Below are 15,950 nucleotides of genomic sequence, written 5' to 3' on the forward strand. Positions count from 1 at the left end.
AACCCCACAATCATAACACTATTCGTTTAGAGCCAGATATAGCCTCTGAAAGTATAAATTGCCTCCTAACAGCAACCTGTGAGCTGCTAGTTCTTTTTATAGATGCAAATTTACTTTTGGCAAAACCTGAGCCCAACACACAAAACAAGAAAGTAAAAACTTCCTTGCGCACCACATTTCTGTTCTTTTTATGACAAAAATGAACACTTTAGCCTCTAAATAATTTCCACTTTTCTCTGTCGATTTTATTGAAATAAACTTATCAGTTGATCTCTCAAAGGGAAATAAACACTGTTGGCCTTATATATTGCCTGGGCAGATAGAGATTTTTTTTTTTTTTTTTATCAGTACATGACTGTCCCTTCAAAAGGTGCTGTAATTTCCTGCACAGGAAATCAAAGTAAAGGAGCACTGGGGGGAAAAAAACAGAAACAGGATGATACCAACAAAATAACAACATTGCAATTTTTTGTGTCTTTTTACCTTGATCAATAATAAACGGTATTATCCAGGTGGCTAATTCAGCATTTAATTATTCAACCAGCAGGACGGGTAAATTATTTACGGCTCCAGTCTTACTGGAGTTTCCGTGCATATGTGAGCATGTGACATTTAGCAGGCACATCTCTACAGTTAACATGGCAGTTTCGGCTCACTACAGGAGATAGCAGCAGCTTTTTTTTGTTGGGAAAAAGAGCGCTCTCTTGGTAAATCTGTACAATGTCTCAGCGGAGAGCCGAGTTTGTGCCTCTAATCTTCAGGAAGCAGCTGACAGCAAAGACTCCCTCACCCAGGCTAAATATATCACACCGGCAAAGATGTGAGTTTGTACAAAAATCAAATTATTTGTTTGCTGTCTGAGGACCCTTCAGAAATAAATGAGGAGGCGGGATGAACTCACAGTGAAAAAATCTGGCTTGAGGATGAAGGAAAGATAAGGAGTTTGGTTAGACTTGAAAATCAGCAAACCTCTTTTTTATCATTTAAACACCGCTTCTTACATGCTTTAGAAATATGTAAGTACAGGAAACTAGTAGAATTCACTCTGTGGCTTAACACAGTTCGAATGGAGCTGATTAAATGTTAAACTCTCTTTAAGGCGGTAAATGAAATCAAGTAAAAGCTTTTTCAAAAGCCTCATAAATCTAAAAGCCTTCCCTGCCGTAGATATTTTTAAACTAGATCGAAATTGTCAGTTGACATTAACATTGGCAAACAGATATATTTCAGTTTGTCTTATTATAACTGCTAGATCAACAGCTTTAGTATCTCAGCTCAGAAAAAGCTCAAATTTTCTCTGGAGCACCAATTAAAACCCAAAAAAAAGTTGTGTTCTCTGCCATGCCGGCCCTCTCAACTGTGTCCTGAGACTTAATACAAGGAGGGCATTGTCCAAAAGAAAGTTTGACATTCACCTATTAAGTGTATAAGAGGAGAATCTTTGAAAGAGCCTGCCCTGAAAACATGTGATATCAATCTAAATAGTTTCCAGCATGATATCAGCATGAATCAAGCCTACAAAAGGCTTCTTTGTGTGTCCTGATGTTGCCTGGGCTGAACAAGGGTCATTGTGAAGCCTGATCGTAGTCAAAAAAAAAAAAAAAAAAAGCAGGAGCAGGCTGAAGTTTTCATTGCTCTATCAATGGAAAAGGCCCACTAAGCAAATTCCCAGCTAAGAAAATTACTCAGGGTGGCGTGGAAAGCAAGTTAACTCAATCACGGTTTAGCAAGCACATCATGAGGGAGGGGGCTCAGTGTGGAGACCTATTTTAAAGATGACTAAAAAAAAATAACTGTAAGGTTGTTTCCCCACCATCAGTCAATCAACAACCTTAAAAATACTTTAAGAAGGGACATCCATCAGCTTTGTCATGTCACATCCATTGTGGGAGGCCGCCAGCATAAAGAGGTCAGCTTACTGGCCGCTATACTGGGTAGCACTGGGAGGAAGGAAGTGCAGTGCAGAGAACAGGGGGTGGGGGTGGAGGGGGGGATGAGTAAATGAAGGCAGGAAGCGTGCCGCAGAAAGGGTGCATTCGCCACACGATCACGGAAACAACATCGCTCATTCACATGCACAGGAACACATCCACACTGCATGTGTAAACACGCACATCCATCCCATCCTGGACCGTGAGGAGCTTCACGTCACTCTAGGCTGAAAAAAAGGGGGGTTTCCCTAAAGGCAGGCATGCTACAACCCCCCCCCCTCCCCCTCCCCGCCGCCGCCCTAATGAGAGCAAGCAGAGGTTTTCACAGTGTGACAGCAAAGGCTGATTTGCACATTTAGGGAAAATGATGTGATGATGGGACAGCGCGAAAAAAAAAAAAAACATGAAACTAACAGGCTAACAGTTTTTGCTCATCAACTCAGCTCCTTTAATGTCCATCAAGAGCATCTGCACAACAAAAATGTTGAAACATTTTAGAGGAAAAGAACACAGTAAACAGTTTTTGATCCAAGTCTCTAAGAAAAAATGCAAAAAAATCCGGAGATCGCTTTTGTTTGTTTTTTCTCCAAAACCCAAAGTGCTGCCAGATCTCTATGGTTAACCTACATCAGAGAGGAAGAACAGCAGCAATGTAATGGACTTGAGATATGCATCTTACGAGTAATCAAGCACTCAAACACACATCAAACCAGGATATGTGCTGGAATGAAAAACAACACTACGAGGGATAGATTGCACTAAAAAATCATGATGAAAGGGTATTGTTCATTTCTTTTCTTATTTGAATATTTAAAGCTTTGAGTAAGCTATCCTCTTCCTGGAGCTTTTCCTGGGCTGACTCAACATCCTGTAACTCCACGACAGAAATAAGCATAAAACGTAATTTTCTAAAAGGTAGAACGATTTTGTTTGTTTACTTGTAATGTTAGCAGCACGGACCTATTTAATCTCCAGGACCCTCTCTGGATGATAGGGAACCCTTCCACCTGCAACATAATTCCAACAAATGACCAGATTTTAAATCTCTTACATCTGTTGCATAGAAATATACATAGACGAAGAACTTAAAGACAAGTCGTACGCTAGGGTTGTGCCGATGGACGATATCATCGTCCATCCCGATGTTTTACTGTAAACATCGTCAACTGCCAATTTAAGGGACATTGCCCAACCCTATCGTACGCCGTCTTCATAATTGGAATTTGAGCACAACTGCACCAGCAGTTACAGAATGTGCTTTTGTTCCAAACTCAGCGTGGTCAGATGATGCATCCGTCACATGCACATCAACCACAGCGTGCCCTTTGCCTGAACTGTTATGTGAAAAATGGAATTGAACTGACAACTCGTTGCTTTTATTCAACGCTGTGACATTTTGGAATATACAGGAAAAAAATTTAGGTATGACAAAACAAAAATGAGAGTCGACATGATCCTCAATTTGGAGTGTGGACTGGGGAGAATGGAGTCGAAAAGCAAAATTTTGGTCTCTGTGTTGGAAATATGAGGAAGGAAAGCAGAAGCCGCCATCGGGTGACATATGAGGGAGCAACAGAAAGATCGACAACCCTCACTTTATGTGCAGCAAATGAATGCACGCTCTGTTTACTGGACTGGCTTTTGCGTGCAGATGAACAGAAGGAAGACAGATGTACAAATGTGCAATCAACCCGGTATGAAGACAGCTTTTTCAACAGCCCTTCAATATGTGAAGCTATGAACAAACTTGATGTCATTTCAAGTCTAAAATATATATATAAAAAATTTGAATATAATCATATAGTGTATAATATCATTGGTCTTCCACCAGATAATATGTAGCTATTATATGTTTACAGCAGTTTAAATTAAAATCTATTTTCCTGTTGGTGAGAGTTCTATGTTGGTGAGAGTTCTGGTGTAGCAGTAGGGCGGTCGACCCATGATCGTAATATTGCAGGTTCGATTCCCGCCTTGCACACCCATGTGTTGAAGTGTCCTTGGGCAAGACACTGAGCCCCACCTTGCTACTGGTGGTAGGTTGGCGCCAGTGTTTGGCAGCGGAGCCGCCAGCAGTGTGTGAATGTGTGTGTGACTGGGTGAATGGGTCTGTGACTGTAAAGCGCTTTGGGCCTTGTAGGTAGAAGTTATACAAGTATACGCCATTCTATGTTTACAGGCTCTCCTGCTAGCTTACAGCCCCTCACATCCCCAAACAACCTAATATTACCGGTGCAACAATGTGAATCTGGTCCTGATTCACAACAATTTGAAAAAAGAAATACTCAGAAATACAGTTTTGAGATTATTTTTCTTTATATATGTCCTCCATCATAAGAAAAATTACCACAAGAACATGTTAAAAACACAATTTTCATCAGCTGGGTCTTTAACCATAACATGCTTTTGTATTTTACCAAACTCTAGCAAACTCTTCCTGTACAAATAAACTAAGAAAACATGTGATTTTTACATCAAGCTTTCATTCAAATAACAATTATAGCTCTATTAGGAACAAAATATTCTAATTATTTCACCTTTCTAACAGAAACATGTCTTTTTCTTATATTTTAAAGATGTCAGCTGCCCATCAGTCCATGGTGAAGAATGTCTTTTTTTTCCTTCCAGTTGAAAAATCATGAATTTTCAGGAGACAAATCTGACAGCAGTAAGTCATCCTCTGTGCTTGAGGACAACGATGCACAGCAAACCAGGCAGAATGGGATCTGGGTCATACAAGCTGAAACTGCACAGACCACCCAGGGAAAACACTAAAGTCATGAAGGCATTTTCCCATTCCAACATTTAAACATACGCTTCCGCCTCGGTGGAAACATGACGTCTCTGCACAGAGCGGATTTGTGACTTCATTCTTGCGTGCATTGTTCAGTTTGTGGTTTCATTTTTGCATGCAGTGCTGCCTTAATTGGAATGGTGGCATTAATGGTCTCCAGTTTACCTCCCTGTGATCCACATTATCTTTTGAGTCCAACATTTACTTTAGAAATTAACATTTACCGCTGTTTTCTTGCACTTTTTTCCCTCAAATTTCTCAAATCTGAGCTTTTTTCCTGATCATTCAACAGAAAGGAACATCCACATGAAGAGTGGCAGCTTCAGCAGCTGTAGATTAGTTATGTATCAGATATAAGAGTCAAATAACATAATCAGATGACATTTGATGGAAATGAACTTTTAGACTTTCCCTCTAAAAATCAGAGGGAAGAAAGTACTTAAGCATTAGTCAGGACACCCTTTCAAAACCAAGGAGGAAGATTTGAAGGTTAGGGAGACAGGAAGGAAGGTGACTAAAGCCATACACTAAGGGACAACAATTCCGGACAAAAGCAAAACAAGGGAAGCATGTCCCCAGGGAGCATAACAGAATGAGCGAGGGGAAGATTTTCTACCACTGATGAGACAAAAAAAAACACATTTAAAAAAAAAAAGACCCCTAGCAAATAATAGGACATTTTTCTACTGTTCTGATAAACTCTGCATTTAATCACATAACAACTAGTTATTTAACTTTTCCTTCTCCACCCCAACCAGCCAGTACATAAATTACAACGTAAATTTCCTCACTGGCTGTTGGAACTGAAAAGACTAATCCGGATGAGCTCGTAAACATCTCGTAGATCAAACTTTAACGTCCAGTTGACCTGGAGAACAAAATCTTGTGATAACATGGCCTACATTTCTTGTCTAAGGAAATGAAGCCAGATTTTCCACAAGAACACTTCCGTGCTGCGGTTGCCAAAAGTCAACAAAAGCAAATGCTCCCACTAATTCAATTTAGAAAAACTAAGATCGAAATTCTGATAAATAAATAAATAAATAAATAAATAAATAAATAAAAAATACCTTTAAAGTGAGCGTGCTACACCCCAAACTGACTTTCTAAAGTGTTGCCTTTTGAAAAGTTGGGCGTGATCGTGTGAGCACCATAAATGAGAAGCTTTACATCATTTTCCCTGGCGCACAGTTACGAGCTCCTTCAGATGGCAAAGGCAAGGAAAAGCTGGCGCCTGTGAGTAGAAACAGAAAGCAGATCTACACAAAGCAAGCTGAGACTCACAAGGTCAGGTACTTTCAAACACGTAAACAGTCTGGCTCGATGCCTCATCACTTTCTCTGAATGACAAACGGAAGCCATTGAGATGCATTAAACTCCTCCAACAAAATATTAAAATACATATTTGTTGATGCAACTGCGTTCCAAGATTTTTGTCAAGAAATGAGTATCAGTCAAAATAAAAGTAGACTGAGTAGCTCTGACTTTTTTAAGGATGAAAAAAAAGCAGAGTTTTTGGACCTCGAAACACGCCCTCACTTCTGGGAAAGCAGCTGGAATGAGTTTGGTGCATGGTCCGAGATGTAGGCGGGAAAGTTGAAACTGTCCAGATATAGCGGTGTGTGTTTCCATTCAGGGGCCAGTCAGCTTAAGTTTAGCCATTTAGTACACAAAGAAGATTCCCAGCCTCTGGCTATGATGACCAGTGGCGGTTCTACCCTGAATTACTCCCCGGGCGAGACCCTCCTCTGGCGCCCCCCCCCCCCCCCCCCCCCCCCCCCAATAGAGTCACTTTGTCCGTTTATTGTAACTGAAACTAAGAAATTGATATAAAAAAAAGATGTTTATCAGAATTCTGCACTGCATTATAACAGTTATCGGAACATAAAAATAAAAAAAAAGGCTATCAGCATGGCAAAAATACAGTTAGGAAATATTTATTCATTCATTCATTCATTTTCTTAACCGTTTTTCCCTTTCGGGGTCACGAGGCTGCCGGAGCCTATCCCGGCCACTTGTGGGCGAAGGCAGGGGACAACCTGGACAGGTCGCCAGTCTGTCGCAGGGTAGAATGTCCACAATCACACACCCATTCACTCTCACACTCACACCTATGGACAATTTAGAGTGACCAATTAACCTATGAAGCATGTTTTTGGACGGTGGGAGGAAGCCGGAGACCCCGGAGAAAACCCACGCATACACGGGGAGAACATGCAAACTCCACACAGAAAGGTCCCCCTTTGATGTATTTTTCATGTCCCCCAGCCGGGACTTGAACTGGAGGCCTTCTTGCTGTGAGGCAAGAGCGCTAACCACTGCGCCACCGTGCAGCCTTATATATATATATATAATATTTAATCAAACACAAATAAATAATCTAAAATAAATATTATAAACTACAAATCACACTAATAATACACTAGAATAAATGTAACTGCAGCACTAAGAACGGAAAACACTAACTAAAACCTAACCTTTGTGGCCTTCCTGATGCAAGCTTGTCAATAACGTCATCATATGAAATCTGCTCCCCCCCTGAATGATTGATACTAACAACAGCAGGTTAGTGAGTTGCTCCTGACACTTTGGTGATCTCAGGTATGACTTGATCCACTGGAGTTTTGAAAAGCTAACAGCAGCTGCAGCAGCAGCTACAGCAGCAGCAGCAGCAGCAGCAGCATCAGCAGCAGCATGCTACCATCACAGCTTATTTAACATTATGAACTAATATACAACAGTAAAACACAACAAAAACTTTGTGATACAGCAGAGCAGACAGACACACGAATCATAACTAATGTTACAAGTTAAGACAGAGCAAACACTTAAGAAGAAAATCTTAAAAATGACGTTATTTGCAATATTTGGGCCTACTTCAGTTTTGGTCATGATAGACCAAACAAGAGATTTTTCCTCTGCAACGTTGTTGTTGTTGTAGGGCAGGTAGCATTCGAATTTAGAAAACGTGCATCTAGCTATGTGATAATAACCTTTTCTTTGTCTCTTTTCTCCTCTTTTTCTCTTCTCTTTCCTAATTGGGCACCAGCTTTGACCTTTTTTCTCCATATTTCAGATGTTTTTGCATTTAGCATAAATGTCCTGACATAGGTATCAAGTCTGTCGACTAAACCAACTGTCATCTAAGTGAAGAATTGTTTTTGTTTTCCCATTTTGTATTTGGGCATTTCATACAAAAATAACCAAAAAAGCATGATTTTTTTATACTTTTTTTATACCCGCAGCCCCCCCCCTCCCGTTCGTCAAACATTTCCAGCAGGAGCGCGTGCAGCTGCACCCAGGGGCGCCAATTCGCTACATGGCGGCGCAATTTTTATTTTTATTTTTTCATCAAGCACTGAGCCGCGGCCCGCGACCGTTGCCCCCCTGGAAGAAGATCCAGCCAGGTTTGCGCATGCGTTTTGCGCTCCGTGCTCACCTCAGCCTGCACCCTTCACCCCGCGCCCCCTCCCTTCTCCTTCTTCACCCCGCGCCCCCTCCCTTCTCCTTCTCACACACATTTGCGTCTACTTCTCAAAGACAGGAGGGAGCGCAGCTGCGGGGCGGGGGCGCAGCCAGGTTTCAGGCTGTTACAAACTCTGTGATATAAGTAAACCAATAGTGGTGCATAAGGTATTTTACAAGAGCTGAGCCGCTGACGCCGCCCCTCCATCATTTTTCCGCCCCGGGCGATCGCCCGTATGGCCCGTGCCTAAAACCGCTACTGATGATGACCGACTGCCAAAGATAGAGGGGTGGGAGGAAAGCAGGGGGTGCTGGAGTGGAGAGTGGGTTATCCTATTTAAAACAGCCCCCCTCATGGTTACTTTATCGGGGCTGGGGTAGGGTATCAGAGTTCTGGACCGACAAGGAAAGAACGTAAACACATTATGCAGTGCTGCCATTACAACAACCGCAGCTTAGAAAGCAGAACGAGCTTCAGAACTCTAACGTTGGACAAAATTTTAAGCTCCATCTGAAGACTGAAAGTTTTTAATCAGGGGGCAGTCCTGGCTTAGGTCTGTAGAGGAAGCTGGGGGCTGGAAGAAATAATTTCTCTGACTTGAAGGAAAATAAATGTAGGGCGGGGCAATGGCAGTCCCATTCCTGGACTGTTGGATGAAGCGCCCTTGTGCGAGGCATCCAACCCCCAAATAGATCACTTGGAACTGCATCCATGCAATTTTCCAGGTGTGTAGGACCAATTCCAGTGTAGCTGTTCACTGCTTGCGTTGAACATTAAAAAATGGAAGGATAAAAAAAATATCCCCAAATTGTACAATTATTGTTTTTAAAAAACCATCCTTTAGCAAATAACATTTTCTTCCTTTTAAAAACATTCCCTTAGCATGTCTGAATAGTTTTACGAGACTGCTTCTTTAAAGCTGTCTAAGAAACTGTCTTATAGCTGCCACACATATTTTTCTTTTGTATCAGGTGTAGACGAGTATTTCTTGACTTGTTTGCAGACACACCCTCAGGGAAGACTTCAAGCTCAAAAAGGAAGATCAATGGTCAAGGAACCACTGCAATATGTCTGCTGGGAAAATACACACAGCTCTGAAAATGCCCTTTTACACTCTGAGGTTAAAAAGCCAAAGACATCCTGTCAGCCAGAAGACAAGCGGTGAAAGACAAAACACCCCGCCACTCCAAATCCCAAATTAGATGTTTTCCTTTCTACTTAAACTCGATTTGAGGGTCAGCAACAAGTCTGCAGCCGCAGGGATTTAGATGTAGAAAGATCCATAACTTTTTTAACCCCCCACCTCCCATCTAAAGTGTCAAAGTTATCTGTTTCACTCTGCAGATGACTCTTTATGTATGGCTGTCCAGCTTGTGACAGATGAGGTGCTGACTGAAAGGAAAGGCAGGTTGGCACGCTGGCAGATGGAGGTCTTGGAGACTCAGAGGTGGATCTGAAATAGCCCTGTTGCATTACATCACAGCTGACTGGATCATCATGGCTGCCGCTGCCTCACTTTCGCCACAAAGGTGTCAAAGGAACGGACCCGGGAGTCCAGCTGCAAAAAGGGGGAAGGCTCTGACATCACAGAGCACCCTGCACACAGCGACCTCGTAGCCTGGAGGAGGATGATTTGTGAAAGCAATAAGCGTCTTGCTGCGTAATCACATGTTCACACCAGGACCAATATGTGCAAAATTGTTTTGTTAATTCCAAAACGTTTCTGCCCCTCCGCCTTCCAGTTTCATTGTCACAGTGTAGAATGGATAAATCATATTTTCCTGCAAACATTATTGAAAAAGCCTGAAAAAAAATCTGTTGTTTTGACAGCTTACTCCAAACTGTAACATCAAAGTCAAGCAGGTATCAGCTCAGCAAGCGAAGACGAGATCTAACAATGCCTGTGGGCTCTCATGCCATCAAACATACCTGAAAAGTTTTTAAGCCCCGCATTGAGATCAGTTGCAACTGGCTTAGATGGCAGGAATGCGTTTGTATTCTTTGTTAACGCAAGGAACGAGTTGGTGAACATGTCTGAGTGCTCCAGGTACTGCTACCATGCCCCACTTTCATAATCTACGCAGAGGCTTGCTCACAAAGCAGATGCTGACATTTGACGACAGACACACGACACACTGAAACACACTACTGTGGTCCATAAATGCTGGAAAGATTAATCTTTTACAAACACTGTCTTCAGTGGTGTGCAGTCTGGTGGTTATACATTACCACTGTTTGAGTTAAGTAGGAGGCCCACAACCTTTGAAATGAGAGGTTTATGATGCCAAGACAAAGATTTATTTTCTGTTTGAAACTCTTTTTTTTATGAAGCCCTGCTTTGATGTATTTCTGGAGAGTGTGGTTAAAACACTCAAAGTATAGAATTAAGTATTTTAAACAAAGGAAATGTTTAATGCTTACATAAAAATAAGATCCAACTAAATTATAGGCTCGATATAGCTCTAAAAGTCACAGGTAGACATGGAAAATGGGACCCTTCCTATCCAAGACACCCTGAAACGGATGGGGAAGTGCAATTTCACCTGAACAAGAGTAAACTTCCAATTTTCTGCCAGAGGGGATTCTAAAAGAGCTCATTTCCAGCTGCTGATGTGTTTGAGGCCCAAAGAGCCTTAGGTTATTTAGAAAGTGGAGCTCTGCACATATGAAACTGCAGAGCCGGGTGATCTGAACTCAGAGACAGAGACCGGCTGGTCAAACTGCAGAAAATGACCAACAATCACATTGGGCACGCCCTATTATGAGAACAGGCCGAATTCTTAAGAGTCCTTCCAGGAAATCTATGACCGCTTAGGGGATCTACAGAAAAACACTTCTTCATTGGATCAAGCACCAAGCTAACAAGTAAAGGCCTTTGAGAGTTAAAGCGCTGTGGTTAGACTCATCATCTTGAAGTGATTACAGGCCTGTGAGAAAAAAAAAATCTAGAAACACTGAAGTGCCTTTGTGAAAAATAAATCTACTGAAGAAAAACTCAACTACAGAAGAACATTAAGTAGTTTATCCAAAGGCAACATCATAGAAAATTTGCACAGGGCTGTGTTTGGGCCAGGATGACAGATAGCAGGCCATGAGTCACAAAGGCATGTCTTTGGTGTGGGCCCTCCCCCTCAGTTACCCTTTAAAACTTGATACAGTACATCCACACAGGCTTCACGTCTATTCAATCCCTACGTCCATACAGGCTCCAATATCCATAGAGGCTCTACATCCATACCAGCTGTACAATCATACAGATTCTACGTCCATACATGCTCTACATCCATACAGACTCTATTTCCATAAAGGTTGTACGTTCATACCGGTTCTACATCTATGCAGGCTTCACATTCTTACAGTCTCTACGTCCATATAGGTTATACGTTTGTACAGGCTCAATGGCCATACATGCTCTACATCCATACATGCTCTATGTCCATACAAGTTCCTCTATTCTCCCCAGGATCTAGGTGGACCAAACACGGATGACGAGCATGACTGTCAGATTAAACATCGCAGGCTTGCTTTATCGGTGCGATTACATCACCTCCATGCCTCCTGTGATAGAGTTTCAGGAACACTGGGCACACAAACCGGGCCATGTGCTCCCTCCTCCTGTCTGCCAAAATAACTCAGCAGTTTCTAATACAGTACATCTACAGTTTCACCTCAGTCTGCCCAGGTATTGTAGGATGGTGGAGCGTGTAACCTGTCAACAAGGTTGCAGTTTGTTAATATGTGCGCTGGAGTCCTGGAATGCCTGACTTCTGGTGAGTCAGTCCTGGACATTTAGATGGCCTATACTTTTGAGCATGACTCACTTTGAGTCACTTAATGTGACCCCAACACAAAAAAACCACAAATTCCAGGGAAAAAAAGGCATCTAAATAAATTCTTCAGGCTGAGATGATCTATAGTGCCAAATTAAAAAAAAGGGGGATGTTAATTGGTTCACCTGAACTCCAGGATGGAGAAGGAAGAAAGAAGGTGATGCTGATGATGTTCAAGGAGGAAAAAGAACGAGATGTACCTGGTTGTTCAAGAGGAAATTAGAATTCCTTTCGGCATTCTTTAAAACTTGTAAACATTTAAAGCATCCGGATTGTTGGCGCATGCATGGAATGGGCGTCCTTTTTGATTGAAGTTTCGCTTTAAAATGAAAGTTCCTTGGTCTGTCGTTTTCAAGAAATAAAGAACAATTAACAGATACTACTGGAGAATCTATTAAATAATTAGTCTTTATCATACTTTTTAAAGGGGTAATTTAAGGGCTAAATCAATGGAGAGCTTAATCTTATTTTAAGTGTCCAAATATAAAAAACAACTCCACTAAAACACAGATGGCCACTAAAAAAACAGCGCCATCTGCCAGAAAGTGTGTTCTTTTATTTTAAAGATTACTGTGTTGATCACTTAATGAATGAAAAATGTCCAGATATCATCGACAAGTTGTCCACAGCTCGTTTCCTCCTCGATCACGACGCGTGCGCGCGTCTTCCTCCCTCTGCCTTCCGTATGGGCGACCACAGGACACAGTCACGATGAAAACCAAGCAACTCACCCCTACAGCGACCGGCTCAGCGGACCCCCAGCAGCGAATTAAAACAGGAAAAATATATGTGTCCAGATCCGGCTTCACTCTCTCGCAGATGACACCTCCGTCACCGCATCTTTTGGTTGCGGCGCGGCAATAAACGCGCGTCTTCTTCTTTTTTGGCCACCCCGCAGATGTATTTAAGCCAATCCGAGCCGGTTTTAAACCGGGCCACTGTTGATCCAAGCAGCAGTTCAGGAAAAACGCGGAGGTGAGGCGTGCTGTCCGCTCCGGCGCTGCGCTCCTACCAACAGGGCATTCCCGCACTGCTCCATGGAGCCGCCGGCGCACGTTCCCCTCTGCCGGTAGTGGCTGATCCAGTGCGGTGCAGAGTCAGCCCCGCCCTGGACTCAAGACGGTCTGTGTGGAAGGAGAGCCGTCAAGACTGCCGACCAATCCGTGTGCACGCAGGGAGGCGCTGCTGCCCCCAGTTTAGCGGGGTGACTAAGCTGAATTCCCGAATCCATGTGGATCCAGACGCGCAAAGAAACCATTGATCTTTAGAAAATCTGCGGGACTTGATGCACCAAAATTAACCACTTAACGTTTCCAGGTTTAATAGTTTACTTAATGTTTAAGAGCTCATTACTTCGTCCAAGTGTAGTGGAGATGGATGACAACAGCATAAAGAAGACATTTGTCATACACTGACTATGAAGCAACAAAAAGAGAACAAAAAAGCAAACCTTAGTGAGAAGTTGCTGACCATAGTTGTTTATTTTTATAACTCTTAAGTAAAAGGGATTTTTGGTGACATCAGCCAAATTGGCCCACTTTTTTTGTTAATTGCTTGGGAAACTGAGAAAAAACAATGTATGAGTTTGTGTTCCTTTGTTCCTAATAAAAAAAAGAATGATTGCTTTTAATACTAATGTGTTAAATTTATGGGATAACATGTTATTGTTAAAACTCTACAGCTGTTGAAACTGGGCATAGGAATATTTACTCCTACATAACTGTTACTTTAAGGATTCTGCAGCTGCAAAAAAAAAAAAAGAAAAGTATTTTCAACAGAATTGTGTTTTGATTTATTTCTGTTTATAGCAATCTCCCAGTGACATCTTTGGCCTTTTTATTCAAATCTCTTGTCTACAGGAAATATCCCGGGATTCTCAGTGATAACCTACATGCCTCACAATCATGTTCCTGCTTTATACAAGTGGTTGACACTGGTTTGGTTGTTTTCAGTGTGTTACAAACCACAACTACACAATAGTGTGCTGGTTCCATCTTTTGCTGCTATCATGGGGTTTCTGGTCAAGTTTATTTAGCTGTTGCCCCCCCCCCACTGTGCATGGATTTCTTTCCCTTTTAATGCATTAGTGCATATAGATAGATAGATAGATAGATAGATAGATAGATAGATAGATAGATAGATAGATAGATAGATAGATAGATAGATAGATAGATAGATAGATAGATAGATAGATAGATAGATAGATAGATAGATAGATAGATAGATAGATAGATAGATAGATAGATAGATAGATAGATAGATAGATAGATAGATAGATAAATAGATAGATAGATAGATAGATAGATAGATAGATAGATAGATAGATAGATAGATAGATAGATAGATAGATAGATAGATAGATGACTTTATTAATCCCACAATGGGGAAATTTCATTTCTGTGGCAGCAACACGACATTCAGAAATAATCTATATAATATAACATCAATAAAGGACATCACAAATGACATTTATACTAGATAATTAAAAATATTACTGAAATTATTATGAAAAATTATTATCAAAAATGAGATTCTTATTAAATGAAGAAATAAATATTAAATAAATACAGCTGCAAAAGTGTAAAAAACATGTGGTCTGCAAAACATGTAAACTGTAAAAAAACATTACAAATTTTTTCAAAATACAGAAATAACTAATGAAGTTCACACCAAAAACAAAAACAAACAACTGTTCAGGAACAAAAAACAATTTAAAATTGAAAAACAAATATGTGGAACGCATGGTTGAAGATACTGTGGCGGATGTGTTGCACAAACTTGTTTATTTTTCTATTTTAAGGCCTTTTTCTGGATAAATCATGCTGTGTCACACATGATCACATGATGATCATAACATCACATGTCCGAGAATGAAAGTTCTGCATCATCACTAACGAAATGAAGAAAAACAAATCCTCTTTTGGAGTCTAAATAATGGAACCAGAGTCACATGCAGGCTGCTGATGTCAAAACCTCAGCAAGACTTTCAGTTTGCTCTGTTGTCAGAAATGGATTAGCAATAAGTTAAGACTCACTTTTTCCGATTGTTTAACAAATAACATAAAGTAATCATAGCACTTCATATATATTGCATCCCCTTTACCGCAGACGGGGAGAGGTTCATTTTGAGAGAACATCTTTTGCTGCAACAGGTCGTACTTTGCTGCTCAGACCATTACAGCGCATTCCGGCCATAAAAGCTCAGGTCCACCTGGGAATATTCTTCAGAAGTGAGATGGATGATAGAAAGCAGGGATGATGGCGGCAGGCATAGAGCATGGAGCTTTTCCATGATGAAGACTTTAAATCACAAGATGTTTCTTCTTAGATGTTGTGTTTCACACGTTTCATCCTCTTCTTAAACTGCTTATTGTTGAAAAGTTAGCTCCCCCCTTTTTTTTATTGCATTTGTTTTTGACATCTTGAAGTGTGGTTTAGGTTTTTAACATTTTCCTGACATGGCAAATTTAAGAAATCCACATTCTTTCTGGGATCAGTTGAACAAAACAACAGTATGGGTTTGCTCTTGTGTAACACTTCCTGCATAACTTCCTGAAAAAAAAAAAAATTCAGCAAAAATTACGTTTTTTTTAATCAGCTCTAATAAAACTGACACATTCTGTTCAATTGTAAAGATCTTGCAGCTCCTACACATACTGAAGCCGAGCTTCTCTGTCAATCTTACACCCACAAGCCTCATTCAGCTGCCATAGGCACAACCCAAATCAAATTTACTTGAAAAACATTCTCCAAAACTAACAAAAGCTAATATGTCCACAAATAGAACCAGTTTTCGTCAACTCTTTCAATCTGCAAAGACACTTCAGTGACCTTGCACGAGTCCCTGATTGATATACCATGAAGTCCCAGTAATTAATGGTGAAGTTTCCCCAGAGACGGAGGATTGAAGCTGGGTCAAAGGCAGTGTT

At 41.1% G+C, this 15,950-nt stretch overlaps 1 protein-coding gene across 5 annotated transcripts in view; it reads right to left on the reverse strand.

Moving 5' to 3' along the window:
* The window catches only part of rhbdf1 (rhomboid 5 homolog 1), a 28,353-nt gene extending 15,223 nt beyond the window's left edge, over positions 1–13,130 (reverse strand). For 3 of the 5 annotated variants that reach the window (XM_023957467.1, XM_023957466.1, XM_023957463.1), the window contains exon 1: positions 12,753–13,130. The gene's annotated coding sequence lies outside the window, so the exon portion shown is untranslated. Of the gene's footprint in view, positions 1–12,221; positions 12,412–12,752 lie in introns of those variants that run through there. The other 2 variants (XM_023957468.1, XM_023957464.1) reach the window with 2 other exon arrangements.
* Between the last annotated feature and the right edge of the window lie 2,820 nt (positions 13,131–15,950).

This window comes from Oryzias latipes, chromosome 8 (genome assembly GCF_002234675.1).
Source record: "Oryzias latipes chromosome 8, ASM223467v1".
Classification (NCBI taxonomy): Eukaryota; Metazoa; Chordata; class Actinopteri; order Beloniformes; family Adrianichthyidae; genus Oryzias; species Oryzias latipes.